Source organism: Triturus cristatus, chromosome 1_2, assembly GCF_964204655.1.
Source record: "Triturus cristatus chromosome 1_2, aTriCri1.1, whole genome shotgun sequence".
Lineage (NCBI taxonomy): Eukaryota > Metazoa > Chordata > Amphibia > Caudata > Salamandridae > Triturus > Triturus cristatus.
The window spans coordinates 1059711651-1059733960 of NC_140580.1; positions in this window are offsets into that span (position 1 = coordinate 1059711651).

Here is a 22310-nt window from a genome sequence, read left to right on the forward strand (position 1 = left end):
AGGAACTGACTGCCACTATTCTCGATCAGATTGGGACGGAAGCTTTTGAATGTATTGTTTTTAGAGTGGACCTATCTGTAGGTTGCACTTGGAAAGGTGCTTTAGTTTATAGACCGCCGGGATCAACATTTAACTTCACTGGCCAACTGCTTGAATTTATATCCCCCTATTTAATCACCACGCGTAAATTCCTCCTAATTGGGGATTTTAACATCCACAGTGAAGATGCTTCCAATCAAGATGCCAGACTGTGCTTACAAGATCTAGCTGCAGGGGGACTAAAGATTATTAATACGGCTCCCACCCACATTGCTGGTCACACATTGGATCTCATTTTTTCCAATTCTCCGGACATTAAATGTGGCGAAACTTTGCCACTTACTTGGTCTGATCATTTTATGATTAATTTCCAACTGTTGGGTCCAATTGGACATCTCCCGGCAACTATTAACAACTCTGGAACTCGCCAATACAGACCTTGGCACAAATTAACGGCCAACCATCTTTCTTCTCTATTTGAGGGGTGGGACTGGAGCAGTATGCAGGGGGATGTGGACCAGCAGCTGGAATTATTCGATTCTACAGTTATTAACTTTCTCAACAGAGTAATTCCTCTTAAGCCTCTTAGATTTTCACCTAAAAGGTCTGCCACGGGCTGGTTCACGCCTAGTTTACGGGCGGAGAAAAGTGCCTGCAAAAAATTGGAACGAATTTGGCGACGCTCACATAATGAGCAAGCTAAAATTTCTTATAAAGCAGCCATGGCAATTTATCATAAAAATGTTAAATTGGCCCGTAAAATCCACATTGCTGAAACTCTACAACAGGCTGGTAATAATGCTAGGATGCTTTTTCAAATAGTACAGGATTTTACCAACCCTAAATCCTGTCAGACTACGGTTAGATTTTCTCAGACACTATGTGATGACATCTCCTCCTTTTTTGTACAAAAAATTGAGAAAATCAAAATATCATCCTCTCTAATACTCCTACCTCTATTCCCGCGGAGACTACTCTTCACCCCAATAGGGATGGACCTTATTTGACTTCATTTCCTGCTGTTACCATCTCAGAAGTGCAAACTCTATTGGAATCCACCAAATCCGGATCCCCTCTGGATGCCATTCCCGCTAAAATCTCCTCCAGATTTGCTGCTCAGTTGGCGCCCCCATTTTGCTCCATAATTAACACTTCTTTAAGATCTGCCTGTCTCCCCCAAACATGGAAACACGCACAAATTTTGCCTATTCGCAAAAATGCTAACATCTCTCCCGGGGAAGTGTCAAACTATCGCCCGATCTCATTGCTTCCTCTACAGAGCAAGATTGCGGAGAAGCACATCAACAAACACTTATCTGCTTTCCTTGAGTCTTCTGGTGCTTTGGACATTTCGCAGTCCGGCTTTCGAGCAAAACATAGCACAGAGACTGCCTTGGTGGAGGTGACGGATAATATCAGGATGGCCCTGGATCAAGGTCAAGCGGCACTCCTGGTGCTGCTTGACCTTTCAGCGGCATTCGATACCATCTCTCACCAGGTTCTCCTGCATAGACTATTAGAGTGTGGCATTTGCGGATCCGCACTAAGCTGGCTGTCAGACTTCTTGTCCAACCGCACTCAGGCAGTGTCAATGGGTCCTTTCACATCTGCTCGCTCACAGGTTACCAGGGGCGTCCCGCAGGGCTCTTGTTTGAGCCCTACGCTTTTTAATATCTATGTGACGCCCCTGGCAATACTGATGAGGGACTTGGGATTTAATCCCATCTCTTACGCAGATGACACTCAGCTCCTCCTCACCTTCGACAAAGGGAGGTCAGACACACAAACCATCTTTTCTCAGGGTATGATGGCTATTGCCTCCTGGATGAAAGCCAACTATCTCCAGTTAAACTCTGAGAAATCTGAGATTCTGTTGTTCGGAGGGGCTAACATCTGCTGGTCACCTAGCTGGTGGCCGGAGGAGCTGGGTAAAGCCCCTGCACCTAAAGAGGTGGCTAAAAATCTGGGCATTAAGCTTGATAATAAACTCACATTGCAGACCCATGTTAACACTGTGGCTGGGTCTTGCTACCACACTCTAAGTCTCCTTAGAAGAGTTTTTCCGTTGCTTCCATTATCCACCAGGAAGACTCTAATTCAGTCCTTGCTCATGAGCAAAATTGATTATTGCAATGCCCTTCTTCTCTCTGCTCATGCTGCCTCTCTGGATAAATTGCAGATCATTCAAAACACAGCTGCGCGACTGGTTACGGATTCTCCGGCCAGAACCCCTTCTCTGCCTCTGTTGCATGAATTACACTGGTTGCCTATTAGGAAAAGAGTGGAATTTAAAACAGGTTGCTTGATTTTTAAGGCTCTAAATGAGCTGAGTCCCCGTTATCTAACCACGAAACTAAAAGCCTACAATCCTATATCTTCACTTAGATCAGGATCAAAAGCTCTGCTTGCTGTTCCTAGAATATATAAGGCCCGTTCTGGTGGCAGAGCTTTTTCGTACCTTGCCCCTTTGTTTTGGAACAGACTTCCCCAATATTTTCGTACGGACATGTCCCTTCTTTGTTTTAGAAAGCTGATGAAAACATACCTCTTCTAGCCCAAGATAGTCAGCTGTCGCAAGCGCAGAGATACCCTTCTGGGTGATACAGCGCTATATAAAACTATAAAATAAAATAAATAAAATGATTGCGGGTGTACGGTGCGTTTCACACGTACCCCTACAGGCACCAGTTGTACGGTGCGTTTCACACGTACCCCTACGGTACAAGTACAATAGTGAAACGAAGCGTACACACGCAATGATTGCGGGTGTACGGTGCGTTTCGCATGTACCCCTATGGCACAAGTACATTAGTGAAACGAAGCGTACACACGCGATGATTGCGGGTGTACGGTGTGTTTCACTCGTACCCCTACGGCACAAGTACAATAGTGAAACAAAGCGTACACATGCAATGATTTCGGGCGTACGGTGCGTTTCACACGTGCCCCTACAGTCACAAGTTGTACGGTGCATTTCAGACATACCCCTACAGGCACCAGTTGTATGGTGGGTTTCACACATAAATTCAAAGAAACGGAAAAGCGGACGATTATTTATCCAGGTCCAGCATACAGGTCCGTTGATAGAACTATAACAAAAATAGTATGCAGTTCCTAATGTGCAAGCAGGCTGAGTGTGTTAACAAATGAGCTCTATTGAGAGTAAGTATTAGAATGAAGGAGGCGAGAAGAAACTTCTCCTTGTTGGAAAAAGACCCTCACACACCCAGCCAGCTAGGTGTCATGCTTTATCATCGGGTCTGCTCCTTATCGGGTCGGCGCTGCAATCCCCGATCGGCACCCGAGATGGGGCCTTCCTGGCGGAGATCTTTTTTCCAGAAGCCGGTGGGTGAAGTGCGTGTGAGGGCCCTAAAAGTGTAGGTGATAGTGATGTGTAGGGAAAATTTAAAATAGGGGAGAAGGTCCACTCAGAAATTTTTAATGAACGTGGCCCCTACCCTAATTAAAAATAATAAGACAAAACAACGCTAAACCCAACTCTAAGGATGTCGGTTAATTGCGTCTGTCAAGTGGTCAACATGTTTCTTGCCCTTGAGTCTATTTGATGGCAATTCGTCAGGACCAGAAAGAACTACCTACACTTAAATGGTGGTGGTCTAAAGTACAATATACAGGTGACCACCCTTACAGCACCCAAAGAAAGTGTGGTACCTGTAATTCTAAAAACACAGCCTGCAAAGTAAAAAATGGATTTACAATATTAGAAAATCAAGTCATAATATATAACATTTGTAAACGACAGAACATGCAGCAAAATGATGCAAACCTCATGCTGTATAAGATTGCTCGTGACATGCATTTTGACGTGTCTGTCATACAGTTTTTGAACAGTGAGATAAACCAAAACGGAGGCAGCAAGAGGAGCACACAAAAAGAAATTAACTCACCCCATTAGGGTCATGGATATGTGGTAACAGATACGGCTAGTGGAGACACTAAGGTGTAGTGTCCTAATAAAAATAATAAATAAAACGGAGAGAGACATAATTGATAAATGAGGACCTATACAGAAAGTCACGGGCTTATGCGCCCAGGGTCGAGGAGGTCACACAGTGAATCTGCGTGTCCAGTAGGTCAAACAATAAGTTCAGTGTGAACTATAGTGGTGCCAGGCCTCCAAGGTGAGGCGCACAAAGTAAAATCAAATACAGAAACCCAGGGGGACGTCGCGTGGTACCCCGGAAGGCATGGTCGCCACCCCCATACTCACCGTGGTGAGGTCAGGAGTGCAATCAAGGTGCCTATCAGGGCCCTGCGCGGGGATGTCAACCCAGGACTGTAAAATGAAAAAACACCGTGTTATAACGATGAGGGCAAAGTGACCACGCGGGCAGAATCGGGCGCAATCACCAATACAGCGGGAATTATGGTTATGAGGCATCGCTGGTACTGGCCGCCGCGAGAACAATGCCGCGGGCCCGTGCAGTCAACGAACCCACACAGTGCGGTGCCAGGTATGTGGGGGGCCGGGCACATAAAACCATTACCTGGGGTAGTCGAGGATATCTGGTACTCACGGTTTCCAAGGAAGGAGGTGGCGGTAGACCTACCCCCACGTCGCCGGTCCGGGAATTACAAAGGAATACCGACAGCTAGCGTGTAATATACCCGTGGCCGGACTACAATGATGGGAAGGACTTCCGGGTTACCTTACCGGAACAGCGGACAAGGCTAGAATGTAGCCTGAGTATAGGCGCCATCTTGGGAGGGGAAAACACTGAGAATCCTCTGCGACCACACAAGCCAAAGCCCAGGAATTGCCGCATCCCCCATAACCAGTTATGCCGCTACAACGCAAGATTGAGTAGGCGAAGGAGAGCCTCGCGAGCAGATTAAAAATTGGAGCTCCGAATCAACAAAGTGTGCCGCTCGCAAGAACACCCTGCGGTATGTGTAGAATACTGACTCAGTATTTTCTGCTTGTGTTGTGCGAGTTGCAATAAGATGTAAAGGAGGTGCCAAAATATATTGATAACCCCATGTATTAACTGTGAAGGGCAGTAGCAGAGTAGGGTTTAGAGACAGTACAGAACAGAAGGCAGCTCATGGAAGTATATCTGTAGTGAGCCTAAGCAGAGACTAGGTGCCCAGTACCCATGAAGATGGAAACGTGATAATACACAAATTGATTCTATTATGTACTGTGTGTCTCCAGGGGACACCGTTTGGCAAGGGTTAGGCCCTATGGCTGTATTAAATACCATCAGGTCATTGCTTGTTGACAGTAGTGGTTAGTGTCAAATCAGAGCTACATATGACAAGATATCAAAACGATCAGGAACTGCATACTATTTTTGTTATAGGGTTTCACACATACCCCTATGGCACAAGTATAATAGAGAAACGAAGCGTACACAAGCGATGATTGCGGGTGTACAGTGCGTTTCACACGCTTACAATGGTAATACAGGCGTACACATGCCAGGAATGGAGGGCTACGAGTCGCACAAGGATGTCCATCAAGTACTTGTCATTGCATACTTTCATGTGCAGGCCCTAGGTGTGTCAGCCAGTGATATTGCACATGTCTTCTCATGTAGTTGCACAATTGATGTGTGATGACCTGTGGACACATGGCATGTGTGATGGGGCACTATGTGGCACAGATCACCTTGCCACTTGTCACATGTGTGTCTGTAGTCCAACTGTGTCATGCACAGCAGCAGTGGGATGGCACAGTCATCACCACCCGCACCTGTCTCCTGATGCCAGGGACAGGGACACTCTATCAACTGACATGTCACGATCAGCGTGCCCCTATGTGAATATGTCAGGTGTGTGTCATGTGTTCCCATGAGCTTGCTATTAGTGTTCCGTCAACTGCATCTGCTGTTAAATGTAAATTGATACTTGTATAGCGCACTACTCACCCGCAAGGGTCTCAAGGCGCTTGTACGAATACCGCCATGGAACCCATCCTGGCTTTCCCTGTGAGGTGTCCACTCCTGGGCACCCCCAAGGTGGAGGCCAGGCATCCTTAGCGTTGTGGGGGCCGTTGTGGAGATTAAGCAAGCTATTGCCCAGAGTTGCAGAGTGGGACTCCATGATTGGAATAGGCACCGAGGCGAGGATTGTCAGGTCCGTGGAATTTTGAGCCCAAGACCCACCGAGGCGGGGAATTGAACCCTGGTCCCGGGCCAGACCTCTGCATCAGGGTCTGCCGCTCTAACCATTGAGCCACACTTCTCCACTCTGTTGGTGCATCCAACATGGGTCTGTGTGGAGATGGGCATAGCACACATCTACGCACCACCATGCCACATGTGGATTCCCACGGCTATAGGGTCTGTGTGCATTGGACATCATATTTTTCCAGGCATACATGTCTGCGTCCTCTGAATGGCTGTGTTTAATTGTTGTCACGTGTACCCCTTCATCGCAATGTGTGTCATATGTACATTTGACATTCCATGTGACCGATGCGTGTGCCTTGCAGTCAACTGTCTGGATGAGATGCCATCCTTCCAATGCAGCTATGTGGATGTGTGTCACTCCGGTGATATCTCTGGCTGTTCACTCAGACTTGCCCCCAGCTCATTTCTGGGCATGTCATGTAGACTTGACAATCAACAGGTGTATCTGGCTTTTCGTAGGAGTGCCAGCAAGCTGGCATATGTGTCCTGGATGTATTGCACACACCATACTCCATAGTTACCTGATGTTTTGTAGCAGTTTAGCATGTGCTATGTTCATTGACATTGATGTTGGCAGGCTCTCAATCTTCATTATTCCTAACAATGTCTTGCAGGGCACCGCCTGTCCCAAGACCAATGCCAGACTTGGCTGCCATGAGGGAACATGCCTGCATCTGACGTTACAGATTCACTCGACAGTTGATTGAGGACTTGACCGACAAGCTGGCACCACACCTCCAACCGCTGACCCCCAAGATGAAGGTGATGGCAGCCCTACATTTTTTTGCCACAGGTACGTTTTAATTGACCATAGCTGATGTTGGTGGGATGTCACAGATAATGTTCAGCCGTGTCCTGCGTGATATTTTGGCAGCCATGTTGGAGCACCTTGATGAATTAATCAAATTTCCAACTCCTGAGGAGTTGCCAAATGTCAAGGGTGATTTCTATGCCCTGGGAGGGATGCCCCATGTCATTGGGTCCATTGATGGGACACATGTGGCTTTGGTACCACCACAGGCACAGGAGCAAGCCTATCGCAATAGAAAACCACTCAATAAATGCCCTAGTGGTGTGTTTTGCTAACATGCTGATTTCCCATGTCCATGTTTTCCAGTATCAGCACACGATGCCTACATCATGAGGCGTAGCAGGGTGCCACAAATGATGCTGCGGCTGCACAACGAACGAGCATGTCTTGTTGGTGGGTATACTCTGTTTGTCCTGTGTGTTGCAGTATCTTTGGCTCTTACGGCATCTCCTGACCCACTTATTTACATGATTTTTCCATGTAGGAGACTCTGGATATCCCAACATGCCATGGCTAATGACACCTCTCCGCAACCCGAGAACAGCTGCAGATCACCGGTACAACAATGCACACGGGCAGACCAGGCGAGTGATTGAGAGGACGTTTGGACTCCTTAAGAGCTGATTCCGGTGCCTTGTCAAGACAGGCGGGTCCCTCCCATATGCACCGGAGAAGGTGTGCAAAATCTTCATTGTGTGCTGCATGCTGCACAACATGGCCATTGAGAAGGCAGTGCCACTCATCCTTGATCCTGATGAGCAGGAACATCTACCCGTGGAGGATCCAGGGCTTGGTCATGAGGCAAGTGATGAGGAGGAGGAGGATGATATCCGGAGTCAGCTCATACGCAACTTCTTCTCATAATGGTGAGCCACTGGGTATGAGTGTGCAAGCTTGTAGCATTGACTGGCATGTGTTGCAATGTGTGTGTCCAGCTGACTGAATGCAAAGTGACTTTGATGTGTGTACTGATGTGTCACTCGAGTGATGATGTCATGCCACACAGTTTTGCGGAGAGACTTTCTTTGAAATTTGCATGTGTCCAACATTGTTCATGTTTCGTAACTGACCATGTGTGTGGCGAGATTTGTTTTTGGTGACTTCTTGTGTGTCTGTCATTCCCAGGTTTTTGCGCCTGTTGTCTGCTCATGTCATCTTTGTCCTCCTGCTATTCCTCATGAGGATTGCAACGTGTGCTGAATCAGCGTTCCATGCACGGACATGTGGAAATGTCAGTTTGGGTAAGGGTTGCAGCAAGGCTTTTTGGTGGTGGTATGGGTTGGGAATGTGTGGGGACTGCTTCTGTGCATGTTGTGGTACCATGCATACATGTCTTCTCACCATGGAGCATATAACATGTAGCATCACTCCCATGACATGATAGTCACCCTTCTTGACAGTCATCTGTAGTGGAGTGTGGAGCCTGATGAAGGCATCAATGTGCGTAAACCTTGCCTCTGAAACATTGCTGATGCTACGGGTGGACATAGTGTGGAACATCACAACAACAGGCACTATGGTGATTTGCAGCCTCTCCATGTGCAGCAGGATGTGTTTGGCTCATCCCCTTAACTTGTGTGCCAGTTCATTGGGATTTACAACATCCGTGTTGTGAAGGGGGGGTCCAGCGTATGTCCCACATGTTCTGTCAACTGACCTATGAGTCTGTTCATATGGATGCATTTCCCTTTGTGTGAATTTGTGCAATAAAAGTGTTCAGCACAATCCAAAGTGCCTCATCTCTGTCACTGCAGATCTCTTGCCAGTTTGCATGCGTCATCTATGGCATAATTGTCAAAGATTGAGCATATGAGTGTATGTGTACTTCGGCAACATGCATGCATTTCTTCATGGCTAATAATCTCTATTGTTGGGGGGGCGTGGCTAGGCGCCCGAGGAGAATGGCGGCGCCGGAGTAGAGCTCCGTCCGAACCAGGGTTCACCGGCAGTTCGCGCGTCACACGCGAACATTGAAGGGAAGCCTCCGCAGTTTCAAGGTGACGGGCATGTCCTGAGCCCACTTATGCCGCCGTGATGGTCTTCCTTCTGACTCTGCTGTGCCTTTTGGTCCCGGTCGCGGCTCTGTAACGGCCGCGACCGCCATTTTGTTTCATACATGCTCGAGATCCCCTCAGCAGCGCGTCTAACGCGCTTTGAAGTCCTGGATGTTTCAACGGACCTGCATTGTTCACAGCACTATGGGCGACACAGATGCCACAGCCAAGCATTTCCAGGTGACTTTTTCTTGACTCGTACGGCTTTTTTGTGACTTAATGGACATTTCTTGTTCTCCTCAAACTCGGCAGCCATTTTGGGACTTCATTCTGCTTCTCCTGGTCTTGGCATTTTTGTTCTTTCTGGCCTGGCATATTTTCTCGCCAACTCTTTTTAGCTGCCTCTCTTTTATTTTTCACGCTCTTTTGATCCAGCAAGGTGCCTGTTTCGCATCCAGTCTTCCGGTGTGTCCCCGGTGAACCTGCACTTCATAGACGAGTCGATGGCTGATTGTTCCAGCAAGGTCCATAAGCGCAATTATATTAAATACTCCAGGCTTTTCACGGAACTGGCCCATTTAGAAGCTTCCCAGTCTCTACCTCCCAGTGAGATGACGTCGCATATGGAAGCCTCTTCACAGCCTTCAGCAAAAACGATGCCTAAGAGGTTGAAAAAAGATCCACCTTCGCCTCCCAAGTCCTCTTCGACCATCTCGATGGAGTTACTCCTTGAAGAGATACGGGCCTTGCGCCCTTTTATGGAAGAAACCAACGCTAAGTTGCAGGTTCTTACTGACAATTGGGCTTCGATGGATGAAAGAGTGTCGTCAGTGGCGCGTGATGTCTCTTCTCTTCAGGACTCTGCAGCCAAAGTCACCCATCTGCATGCGCAAGTCTCCTCTCTCCAGAAGCAGGTGGAGGACTTGGAAAATCAAAACAGGCGCAACAATCTTCGCCTTTACGGCCTTGTGGAAGGATGCAAGGGGAGTGACCCTATCAATTTTTTCAAGTCATTTCTTCCCAAGCTTTTACACTTGCCCGAAGACCCATCGCTCAATATCCAGCGCGCCCACAGGCTTGGACGAGTTTCCTCCTCTTTATCCGCGCCAGCGAAGCCCAGAGGTGTAATAATGTATTTTCTGGAATACACAGATCTGCCGAAAGTTCTTTCAGCAGCCAGAGCCTCTCCTCGTCTCACATGGTCGGGTTCCACTCTGTTCTTTGCGCAAGATTATGCCAGAGCCACTGCGAACCGACGTAAGGCCTTTTTGGACATGAGACCTGACCTTCGCTCCATTGGTGCCCGATACGGTCTCTTCCACCCTTGCTTATTTAAAGTCACCTACAATAATAAAACCACGACATATGAGGAGCCTACGCGACTTCGGAGTTTCCTGAACTCTTGCAGCCAGTCTGACATGGAGCTCTCTGGGCCTTCCTCTTCTCTCCCACCGTGACTTCTTCCGAAGTTGTATTATGCTGTTCCAGTTTTCAGTTGTTGCTGATTTTTGTAACTCAAATGTTCTTTGACTTATGTGCTCTCTTGATGAGTTTATACTTTTTACAGAAATGTTTGTTATTTCCGTCATAGTTTCTTGGTCCGCCCTATCCATTGCTTGTCTAATGTCTCTCTCGTTTGCCGTTGCCTAACCTTGTTATTTTTCTTCCCTCGCAGCTCAATGTTCCGCGTTCCGCCTTGTTCCTCTGGTCAGACGTCTCGCTGACCCCGAGTGTCCTACCTTCTCCAGTTGGCCCTACCTCCCTCCCCTCGTCTCCACGTACGTTTTTGCTTGTTCCTGTTCCTGATCGTACCTCCCCTAACTTACCCCCTGTAAGTATTCCTCATATCCTTTATGATATGTTTGTTTTTGTTCTATTTCTATTGACCTTGATGTTTCCCTTCATGTTTTCAGGTTTATTGGTGTCAATACCTTTTTTACGACCTTTTTCCTCTTCTCTCTCTCTTTCCCCTTTTCTCCTCACCTTTCATTGGCTCCCTCGGTTGTGCTTCTTTCTCATTATACATTCTATTCCCTTGTCACTTCACTTCTCCTTTGACTTATATTTACTTTCCTCTCCTTTTGGCCGTTCTCTCTCTCATCCTGCTTTTTCATTGGTCTCTTTGCGCATGTTCTTTTTTCTCTTCCATTGGCCCTTTATTATTATTATCTCCGGACTTTATCTTAGCATTTCACTGATCTTAGTAACACCTTGGTTTTCCTATATCTTTATGGTATCTCTCAGTCTTCTCTTCCTCTTCCTGCTCCTGTCCATTCCATTTCTTCTCTACTCTTTTTCTTTCTTTCTTTTTCCTACGTCTTTTATTTTTCGCGAGGCTTTCTCTCAATGTTTTATTCCCTCTTTGCATTATTCTTTTAATAATCTTTAATGTCAGTGCGTATTGTATCCTGGAACGTTAAAGGTCTTCACTCTCCCATCAAGAGGCAAAAAATTCTTTCTCATCTAGCCAAATTGAATGTAGACATTGCCTTCTTGCAAGAAACACATTTGTCTGATGTTGAAGCTGCTAAGCTCAAGAGGGGTTGGGTTGGTGATGTTTTCTCTGCCCCTGGGGATGGTAAAATAAATGGTGTGGCTGTGTAAGTTCGCAAATCTCTTTCTCACTCTCTCTTGTCTTCTGAGTCAGATCCCGAGGGCAGATGGTTGTATGTCAAACTTTCCTCAATGGGTATTCCCATCTCCCTTTTCAACATTTACGCACCTACTGGTGGTGACCCCGCCTTTTGGCGCACAATGGCTTCTCGTATTTCTGAATACGTTGATGATAATTTTATTATGGCAGGAGATTGCAACTTACCCCATGACCCCTTTTTGGATAGGCATTCCAAAGCATCCTATGTCCCTAATAAGTCTCACAAATTGTTTGTTCAGGCAGTGTCCCAGCACAAACTCGTTGATGCCTGGCGTTTATGCAATCCTACTACTAAAGAGTTTACCTTTTACTCCCCATCCCACCAATCACAGTCCCGCATTGATTACATTTTTCTTTCCCATCATATCGCTCAGTCCCTCACTCACGCCGATATTGGCCCCATTTTGTTCTCTGATCATGCACCTGTTCTGGTTAACATTGATGTTTTACCCAGGTCCACTGGGCCAAAGCGATGGCGCTTTAATAATACTCTCCTTCTTGATCCCAAATTCACAACCTCCTTTGTTGAATTTACCACAGGATTTTTTGCCATCAATGATACGCCCGATGTGCCTAAGCATGTTATTTGGGACGCTTACAAAGCTGCAGCCAGAGGTTTCATCATTGATCTTGTGGCTGAAAAGCGTAAAACCGCTCGCAAGCGTACTAGTGATCTCCTTCTTACGATCAAAAAACTGGAGCACTCCTTTTATACCTCCCATTCGCAGGAAAGTTTGACTACTCTTATTGAAGCTAAGATGCAATTTAACAAACAAGCCACTGATGATGCTTCGTTATATCTGTTGAAATCTAGTTCAAAATTTTATGGGGGTAAGAACAGAGTGGGGAAGGTTTTAGCCAATTATTTAAAAGTTAAGCAACACAAACTGAATATTGAGTCTGTTTTTGATGGTAATTCTGTTTTAAGGCGCACAGATGCTGATATTTTAGAAGGATTTTCCCGCTTTTATGCCACGCTTTACTCTTCTGAAACTCACCCTACTCCCCAATCCCTTGCTACCCTCTTCTCCAGCATTCAGGTTCCCCCCAATTTTCATGTTGACTTATCCATTCTCGAAACGCCCATCTCCAGTTCTGAACTACACACTGCACTTCAGTCACTTAAGAAGGATAAAGCCCCGGGTCCGGACGGATTTACAGTTGAATTTTATTTGCAATTCTCTAAATTACTACTACCCAGATTACATTCTCTTATTGATTCTTTTGTCCTTAGTAGCACTTCCTCTGGCACTTTCTCAGACGCCCACATATGCATAATACCCAAAGAAGGAAAAGATGCCCAGTATTGCAAGAATTATAGACCAATCTCTTTAGTTAACATTGATTACAAGATATACGCTAAATCCCTTGCCATAAGACTAGACCCCTTTCTTCCTGAATTATTGGACCCAGAGCAGTCTGGATTTGTTAAAGGTCGTTTCATCACAGACAATACTAGACTTCTGTTTAATGTCCTGTCCAAATCCTCACGATTCCAGGATTCGTTAGCAGCAATTGCTTTGGACGCAGAAAAAGCGTTTGACAGAGTAGAGTGGACTTTTCTTTTTTCCACCCTCAGATGGTTTGGGTTTGGTCCTAATTTTATTTCCTTTGTTTCTTTCCTTTATTCTAATCCCAGAGCGGCGGTCTGTGCTAATGGCCTAATCTCTTCTTTCTTCAACTTAGGTAGAGGAGTTCGTCAGGGTTGTCCCCTTTCCCCTTTCCTTTTTAATTTGGCCTTAGAACCCTTCCTCTCAAAACTTTGCCAAAATCCTAATCTGCACAGTTTCAAATTTTCTCAAACAAACATTAAACTTGCTGCCTATGCAGATGACATCCTTCTCTTTATTTCCAACCCTGCCATCTCCATTCCTGCATTTCTAACTGAAGTTCATGAATATTCCCAAATTTCCGGTTATAAATTGAACAATGACAAATGTGAAATTTTACCCCTCACAAAATTCACCTTCAAACCTGATTTCGTTACGTCCAATTTCACTTGGAGTACCTCACATATCAAATATCTTGGTTTGCATATTACCCCCTCCCTTTCAGACACTGTCTCATTATGCCTTAGCAAATGTACCCAGAGACTGTCTGACCTTAATTCCAGGTGGCACCCGCTTTACCTTTCCTGGTGGGGTCGCCTCGACACGATTAAAATGATGCTCTCCCCAATAGTTCTTTAAACTATTTCCAATATTCCAATTCCTATTCCAGCTAAATTGTTCAGGAAAATCAACACTATTCTTTCTTCTTTCCTCTGGTCAGGCAAAAAAGCGCGTATGTCCTTGTACAGACTACGACTTCCCAAATCAGAGGGTGGGGTCAATTTTCCAGATTTTCCCACTTATCACAAAGCTTTCCTTCTACAACAAGCTTCCCTTTGGTTGCGAGATTCTGCTGAATCTCCCCCTTTATGGCTTGTTATTGAGCGTCTTTCTTTATCCCCCTTTACTTTCGCTGAATATCTCTCATTTTCTCGTAAACCCCAGCTCATTTCCACTCCCATCCACAAATTCACCACCAAGCTTCTTCTTTCCACTTCCCCAAGCCCTCCTTCTTCTGTAGCCGAATTTCTCAGTACCACCATTTGGCATAACAATAGCATCCTCATTAATCACAAGCCCTTTTATTGGAAATCTTGGAGACAAAAAGGATTGATCTGGGTATCCCACCTCTTTTCTGGCTCTGATTTCTTACCTTTCTCCGTTCTTTGCCATAACTTCAATCTCCCCTCCTCCTCTGCCCGTAAGTACCTCACGCTCAAGAATGCAGTTATGTCCACCTATACCCAACTTTCCAACTCTCCCGCCCAACCCGATCCTTCCAACCCTACTCTACGCCTACACTCCATGCTTCGCACTCACAATACTGCCTCATTAATGTACCACTCATTTCACAAGACTCTCACCCCCAGGCCAAAATCCACAGTAGAGGAACAATGGGAGTCTGATTTTGATATCTCTTGGCCCACCTCTCTTTGGGATAAAGTGTGGACCAAACTTCGCAAATCATCCAGGGCTGCCTCCCTTACGCAAACCCTTTTTTTAAATTTATAACAGACTTCTTTTTTCACCCCATATGTTGAATAAGAGGTTTCCTTTAGTCCCTGACCATTGTTGGTCCTGCTCGACACCCAAGGCTACTCTTTTTCACATGCTTTTTTCATGTACTGCTGTGAACAATATTTGGAAACAAGTTTGGGCTCAGATTAATGCCATATTTCACACTACATTTCCCTTTTCCTTTGTCAATTTTTTTTAGGAAGTCTCTCTTCCTGCTGGGCTGATGTTGATTTTAATGTGCAGATTGTTGACTTGTTTCTAGCTGTTGCATTCCAGCAAATTACTGTAAATTGGAAAAATTTTGCTAATATCTCTTTTAGAGCATGGTGGTACAATGTATGCCATAATCACAGGCTAGATACCGTTCTTATCTATCCCCTTAGTCTGGCTAAAAAGCGACACGATCTTTGGCTACCTGTGACTTTGTACCTTGATATTTGCGCTAAGCGCTCATCTCATTTGCCTCCCTTTCAGCAGGAGGTCCCCAAACCTCCCTGATTGACCTTTTTTGTTCCTTTGCATTTTCCATAATTCATTTTATTGCATATTATTTCCAGTACTGCTTTCTGTTATATGGCCTCAATTATTTGTTATCTCTTAGTTTCATGTTTATTTCCACAGACATGTTTATTCTACCTATTATATTGCTGTTATGTTTTAGTTTTTCTTATGTATCGACACCTTTACTTCTCTAATAAAGATCTTTTGAACTTAAAATAATCTCTATTGTTCATGAAGTGCCTGGTTGTGTATGTATTTGTGCAGGTTGCTCCCTACAACGGGACGTCAACGCCTGCTGACGGTGTGTCTCCTGTGCGCAGCTCCGCATTTTGTTGCCTGATCCTGTGGCCGTCATTTTTGTTGATTCTTCATACATTTTCTCGAAGTGACCCATGAGTAACCTGACACTCCTTCCTTTACATACACCTGTTGCACTGTGCCTTTCTGACCTCCTTGTCTTTGTGTGCTACTTTTTGCCTAGTTTCTCACCCCTTCCGCCTGCTGCTGCCGCACCTGCGGCACCGCCCCACCGAGTGCCCTGATTCTGCAACCCACACGCCTCCAAAATGCTCCTCCCTTCCCCCCTCCACCCATTCTTAATGCAGCCAGCAGCTTGTCTGTGCCACTGTTGCGCCAACGCCGTGCCAAAGGCATGACCGTCTGCGCCTGCAACGTGCACAGTGCACGGCCCTCCGGTCCTTGCATGACCCACGTCACACAACAGGCTCATGCTGCAGCCATCCCTCAAAGCAATGTCCACCAGACAAGCAACCGCCTGCTATCAGGCAACCCCTAAGCGCACACACAACACCTTTGCATGCTGAGTGTGCAACTCCAACTGCCTACACAGCGCTGCCCCGCCTACTACCAGACCCTGTCAGAACAACCAGGTCATGTGCCTCCTACTCCACACCCGCTCCGTCCACCAGCACGCCATTGGACTCTGTTACCTCCTCAACACAACAGCCCCACACATCACCTTCATGACTGTAACCTGGATAAAAGCATCCTCATCACACAACTTCTTCATTGCCATCTCTGACGGATACAAGATCACCCGCAGGGACGGCACCAACAATCCCGGCGGATGACTTGCAATTTATTCACAAGTACTCCCTCAGAGTCACAAATTTGGTTTTGCACCAACCCCCTGGCAACCCTCAGAGTAACTCTCATCTACAGATCTCCAGGTCTACATCCACAAATCCCCAAAGCCATCAACACGTACATCTGCACGCACGCCCTCACCTCCACAGGCTACATGTGGCTGGGGGCCAGTAACTTCTTGCTGGAGGAGAACCACACCACCATCCATCATTGGTCCATCAACATTTGCATCCACGTCTCCGACAAGCAACACACTGCCCCACACCCCGCTACCGATCCCCCAAAGATGCTTGATGTAAGTCACCACAGACAAGCTGTGTGGGACACTCGAACCAACACCCCCGCCACACCCTGCAACCTCACACACTGGATCAGCAACTGATCCAACAATCTTGCCACATTGACGGACTTTCCTGTGAAGCACAACAACAGTTAAGCCACCTGGGACAAGGCAGACCTACTGGACTCATACAGATCTATCCGGACTCTTGTGCAAACCTTGCTACACAAAGAACCATCAGTTACCTTACAGCCCTGGAAAACGCCACACACAGCCATCACCATATCATCAGCAAGGACAAGTGGAGATCATTCAGATAGGGCCGAGGCACCTCAACACACGACATAAAGAAGCTCATCAGCATTGTGAGTGGACTGACAGCAGCTCTCCATCCAAAAGACACCCCACCCTTGCAAGGCAGATCAAATCCCTTGCAACTTTCTACCACTGCAAGCTCATGGACATACACGACAGCCTTGGCACACAGAGGCAGACAGCACTATTATCGGCGGGACAAACCCCCCTCAGGTTCTGGACTCCCGTCAGCAGCAAATACACCACCTGGCTCATGTGCACCATCCACTCTGGCTCTCCATCAGGCCCCTTCCCACACAACACCTCAACCACATCATTCCCCATCCTTGAAGCCCACGTCCAGCACGTCATGAATGTCTCCTTTGAGTTTGCAACATTCCATGGGATCTGGAGCCATGCAGAGACCCAGGCCCTTCTTACACAACGGACGGCAGTACCGCCGGAACTCCTGGAACATCACCCTGCTTCCCTACCCAGCAAATGTCATCAGGAAGACACTCAACGAGAAACTGACAAACTTCCTCCATGCAAACAGCTCCAGGCAACCTGCACCAGACCATCTTCCACAGTAATCACACCACTGCAACCGTCATAATTGCCACCACCAACGACAACTTTGCCCTGCTCAACAATGGTGAGACCACCCCCCTTGACCTCTCAACGGCATTGTATACCATGTGCTACCACACTTTCAGCTCACACATCTCCAACACTGGTATCCAGAGGAGGGCCCAGGATTAAATCAACAAGTAGCTCACCAGCAAGGCCCAGGGAGTCGGCCTCCACCCTTCCGCATGTGGTACACTGGGGTCATCTGGCGTGACGATCTTCAATGTCTCCATGACCCCCCTCTCCACCACACATCCGCACACGTCCTCATCATCATCTCGTATGCCATTGACACCCAGCTGCTCCTCACCCTCACCAAAGACCCAGCCATTGCCAGAACCAACCTTCAAGAAGGCATGAGATCCGTTGATGAATGGCTGAACATCAGCCACCTGAGGCTGGACTTGGACAGGACTGAGGTCATCATGTGAGGATTGTCCCCTTACGGCTGGGTCAACTCCTTGTGTCCCACCGGCCTGGGCACCGCACTAGCACCCAGTGGCCACGCACGCAAGCTGGTGTTCATCAGGGACTCATCGCTCACAATTACGATGCAACTCAACACCATCTGTACCTCATGCTGCAACACCCTCCGCATGCTGCAAATGATCCACAGATAGATCCACTCCAAGGCAAGACAGACCGTCCCCCAGGTCCACGACACCAGCCGGGTCAACTACAGCAACGCCCTGTACGGAGGGACAACAGCAAAACTGCAGGAGAACTTGTCCATATCCAGGGTGCATCCACACACCTCATCTTCAACATCCCCCGCACCAGCCACATCACCGTCCACCTGAGATAGCTACAATGGCTCACTGTCTACTGCAGGATCACCTTCAGACTCCTCAACCACACTCAGGAGGCAGTCCACAACCCCAGACCCAAAACCGACCTTGGACGTCTGTCATTCAACAACCCGTTGGCCCAACTCCGTGCAGACAACCTTGCCCTGGCCACCATTCTTCACATCCACAGAACAACTGCATGCAGGAGATAGTTCTCCCACCTCGCCAAACAGACCTGGGACTCCCTTCCCGGGCACCTCAACATGACCCATGACCTCTACACCTTCATGATACTCTGCCAAATTAGTCTGTCTGAGCAGTATTGCAAGCCCCCCCCTCAGCAGCTTGAGGCCCTCACGGGTGAGTATTGGGCTCCATGTCTGTATTTGGTGATACATTGTGGCCCATGTGTGTCCTCAACCGGACTCAGATCCAAGTGTATGGATGGCTGGAGTTATTTCCACACTCAGGCATACTTTGACATATCCCCACACGTATGTTGTGGACTCATGCGAAATTACTGCAACATGAAATTACAATAATAATTTTTTTTATTATAGGTCTGGGGCGTGATTTGTGCACAGAAAAAGGTGCAATACAAAACCATAGAATCCAAAGTTCACAGGGGGAGATGGGATCCTTGGCATTTGAAGTCATCAGAGTCCAGGCCACAGTGTTTGGCATCATTGGTCAGACTGTGACCAGCAAGTCCATGTGGCAGATGATGTCAGTCAATGAGGTGATGCTATCGCACATGGTGGCCAGGTGCCAGGCCAGGTGACCTGGGAGATGTGGATGGTCCGCTGCCTCTCACGGTCTTTTCCGTGGATGACCCACCTTCCTCCGGGGACCCTCAGATGCAGGCCTTGACGATGCTTGGGACGCTTCGTCGGACGAATCCTCCTCCTCCTCCCTCCCTGTGGCTGGTGGTGGTCTTCGCCTGGTGGCACAGGGAGGGTTGCCCATGTTGTCGGCGAATGGCTTATGTCTCTTTGCACCGCCAGGAGCTCAACCAGTCTTGCCTCCATCTGTCCTTGTTGACTGGGGTGTTGCTCGGCCTGCTGGTTCTTCATCTCTGTGAGTGTCACCACTACCTGGCTGAACTCCCTGGTGTCACGCCAGTATGCGTCCATGATGTTGTTTATGTGTGACATACCGGTCCCTTCAGCTGGCTGGTCAGGTTCTCGCCTCCGCCTGCCTCCACTCCCACCACCCCTGCCCACACGAGCCTTGGCTGCCGTTGTGGGCACATTGGGTCTACGGGACCCCTGAGGGATGGCGGTGGCGGTGTTGTCTGCCTCCTCCTGGGTGTCCGGCGCACCTTGTCCCTCCTGGTCAGACTGGCTCAGTTGTTCACTGCGGGCAGGGCTCCTCGGTGTCTCCTGGGATGTGGCAGGAATGGGGGTGGTGGTTGGCACAGATGTTCCTGAACCATGTGCAGCAGGGGCTTGGACACCAGAGGGTCCAGGTCGGTCGGGGTCATCCGCGGAGTGTTGAGAGGCATCGCTGCCGGTGGGATCAGGTTCCTCCCGAGCCTGGGACTGTGATTCTTCACCCCCATTGTTGGGGGGAGATTCATCACGTTGCCCTGTGTGTGAGAGACAGACAATGTTAATGCTGTTTCATGCAACATCCATGTTTAATACACATTCAAGTTGGCACTGTTCCTCCAGTTAGTTGTATGTGCCTAGCATTCTCCTCAATGTTCACTTGTGGATGGGTATGTTGCGGGGGACAGATTGATATGTTCTCCTGATTCTTTGACATGTAGATTTTTGGCTTGGATGCTTCTTCGGCTATGTGTTGGTGTTGTGATGTTAAATGTCCATTGTGACAGTGGGTAAATCCATTGCCTGCCCCGGGGGTGTCTGCTTGTGTAAGGGGTGTGTGTGACAGGGCCTGCTGGTGGGTGTAGTGTGATTTTGCACTGGGGCTCCCAGGTGATGTAGCTGTCCCCCCATGGAGCATGCTGCCATGACAGTGAGTGTGAGTTCCTGTCCTAGCTATCTGACCTTGTTGTCTTGGTGTTTGTGTTTTCACTGGTCACAGGAGGGCCTTGTGCTGCCTACACCCGGGCCAAGTGTCAGCTATCTTGTCAGTACTTTCCCAATCCCTGTGCATTGCGCATGGTGCATGGGTATGTACCTGTGCCATATGGGATGGGGCCAATTGTGTCTGATTTGGAGTTCAAAAATGCGTTTTGTGACACCCACCCTCCCAGCATACCGGACATCCATTCTTGGGTTGGTGCTTCGTGTAGCATGGGACATAGCATGGCCTTGCTTTCTCAATGGGGCATACACATGTTATTGGCATTAGCGTTGTTTTTGACTGTGGTTCTGGCCAGTGAGGGCTTGGGGGTAGTTGCGTGCATTTTGTGTAGTTGGGGTGTGGATGCCATTACCCCCATGTTACGTAAGTTGTTTGGGTACTCACCAGGCTCTGGAAGTCCTTGAAGTCCATGTACTCCCACCGGCGGAAGCAGGGCCATCACCTTCTCCTCCCAGGGATGGAAATGTACTGGTCTGCGGGGCCCACCACCTCCAGTGATGTTGCTCTGGGCGTAGTCGTCATTCATTTTTCGCTTGACCACCCTCCGCAGATCGTACCACCTGGCTTGGCATTCAGTCCTGGTCCTTCTGATGGGTGCAACAACATTCACCCTATCGACGATCCTCTGCCACAGGCGTGATTTTTCGGCTATGCTGGTCTGTCTGACCAATGTTCCAAACAGCTATGGCTCGACTCTGATGACTTCATTGACAAGGATCTCCAGCTCCTCCCTTGTGAACTTTGCATTCTTGTCTGTGGGCATGGTGTGGGGTGAGGGTGTGGATGGTTGTGGGTGTGTGGGTCGGAATGTGAAGAGTGGGTATGTGTGAAGGAGTTTGTGTGAAGGTGTATATGTTAAGGTGGATGGGTGCAGCTGTTGGTGTGTGCTCTCTATCTGCAGTGAGGCTGTTGCAAAGGCTCATGGTTTGTGTGTGTGGGCCCTTTTTATTGGTCCATTTGTGGGTGGGCCTCAGTTTGAATTTTTGGTGGGTGTGTTATAAGGGGTGGTTGTGAGTTTGGCCCGCTGTTTGCCTGTTTGGATGTGGCCAGGTCAGTCATTTCCATGTTTTGTGCACTGTAGACGTGTTTTGTGGTGTTGTGCGAGTCGAATAGACCCTCCTTGTGCTGTTTCACATTGCCTATGTACATACGCGATGTTGTTGTGAGGTGCGTACATACGCGATGTTGGGGTACGCACCGTACATACGCGATGATGTTGTTGTTAGGTGTGTACATACGCGATGATGTTGTTGTGGGGTGTGTACATACGCGATGTTGGGGTACGCACCGTACATACACGATGATGTTGTTGTGAGGTGCGTACATACGTGATGTTGGGGTACGCACCGTACATACGCGATGATGTTGTTGTAAGGTGTGTACATACGGGATGTTGTTCTGAGGTGCGTACATATGCGATGTTGGGGTACGCACCATACATATGCGATTATGTTGTTATGGGGTGCGTACATACGCGATGTTGAGGTACTCACCATACATACGCGATGATGTTGTTGTGAGGATGCCTACATACGCGATGTTGGGTATACGCACCATACATACGCGATGATGTTGTAGTAAGGTGTGTACATAAGCGATGATGCTGTTGTGGGGTGCGTACATACGCGATGTTGGGGTACGCACCGTACATACGCGATGATGTTGTTGTGGGGTGCGTACATACGCGATGTTGGGGTACGCACCATACATACGCGATAATGTTATTGTAAGGTGTGTACATACGCATGGTTGTTGAGAGGTGCGTACATATGCATGGGGGGACCTGTACGACTCGTACCTCTGTACGACTCGCACCCCGGGAACTACTTTTTTCCCGGGATACGAGTCATACAATGTTTGCTTTGTAGCGGGTGAAGTTATTCCCCGTGTACGGGACATTTTTCGTACGAATCCTAAATCGGAAAGCCGGTCCGGATT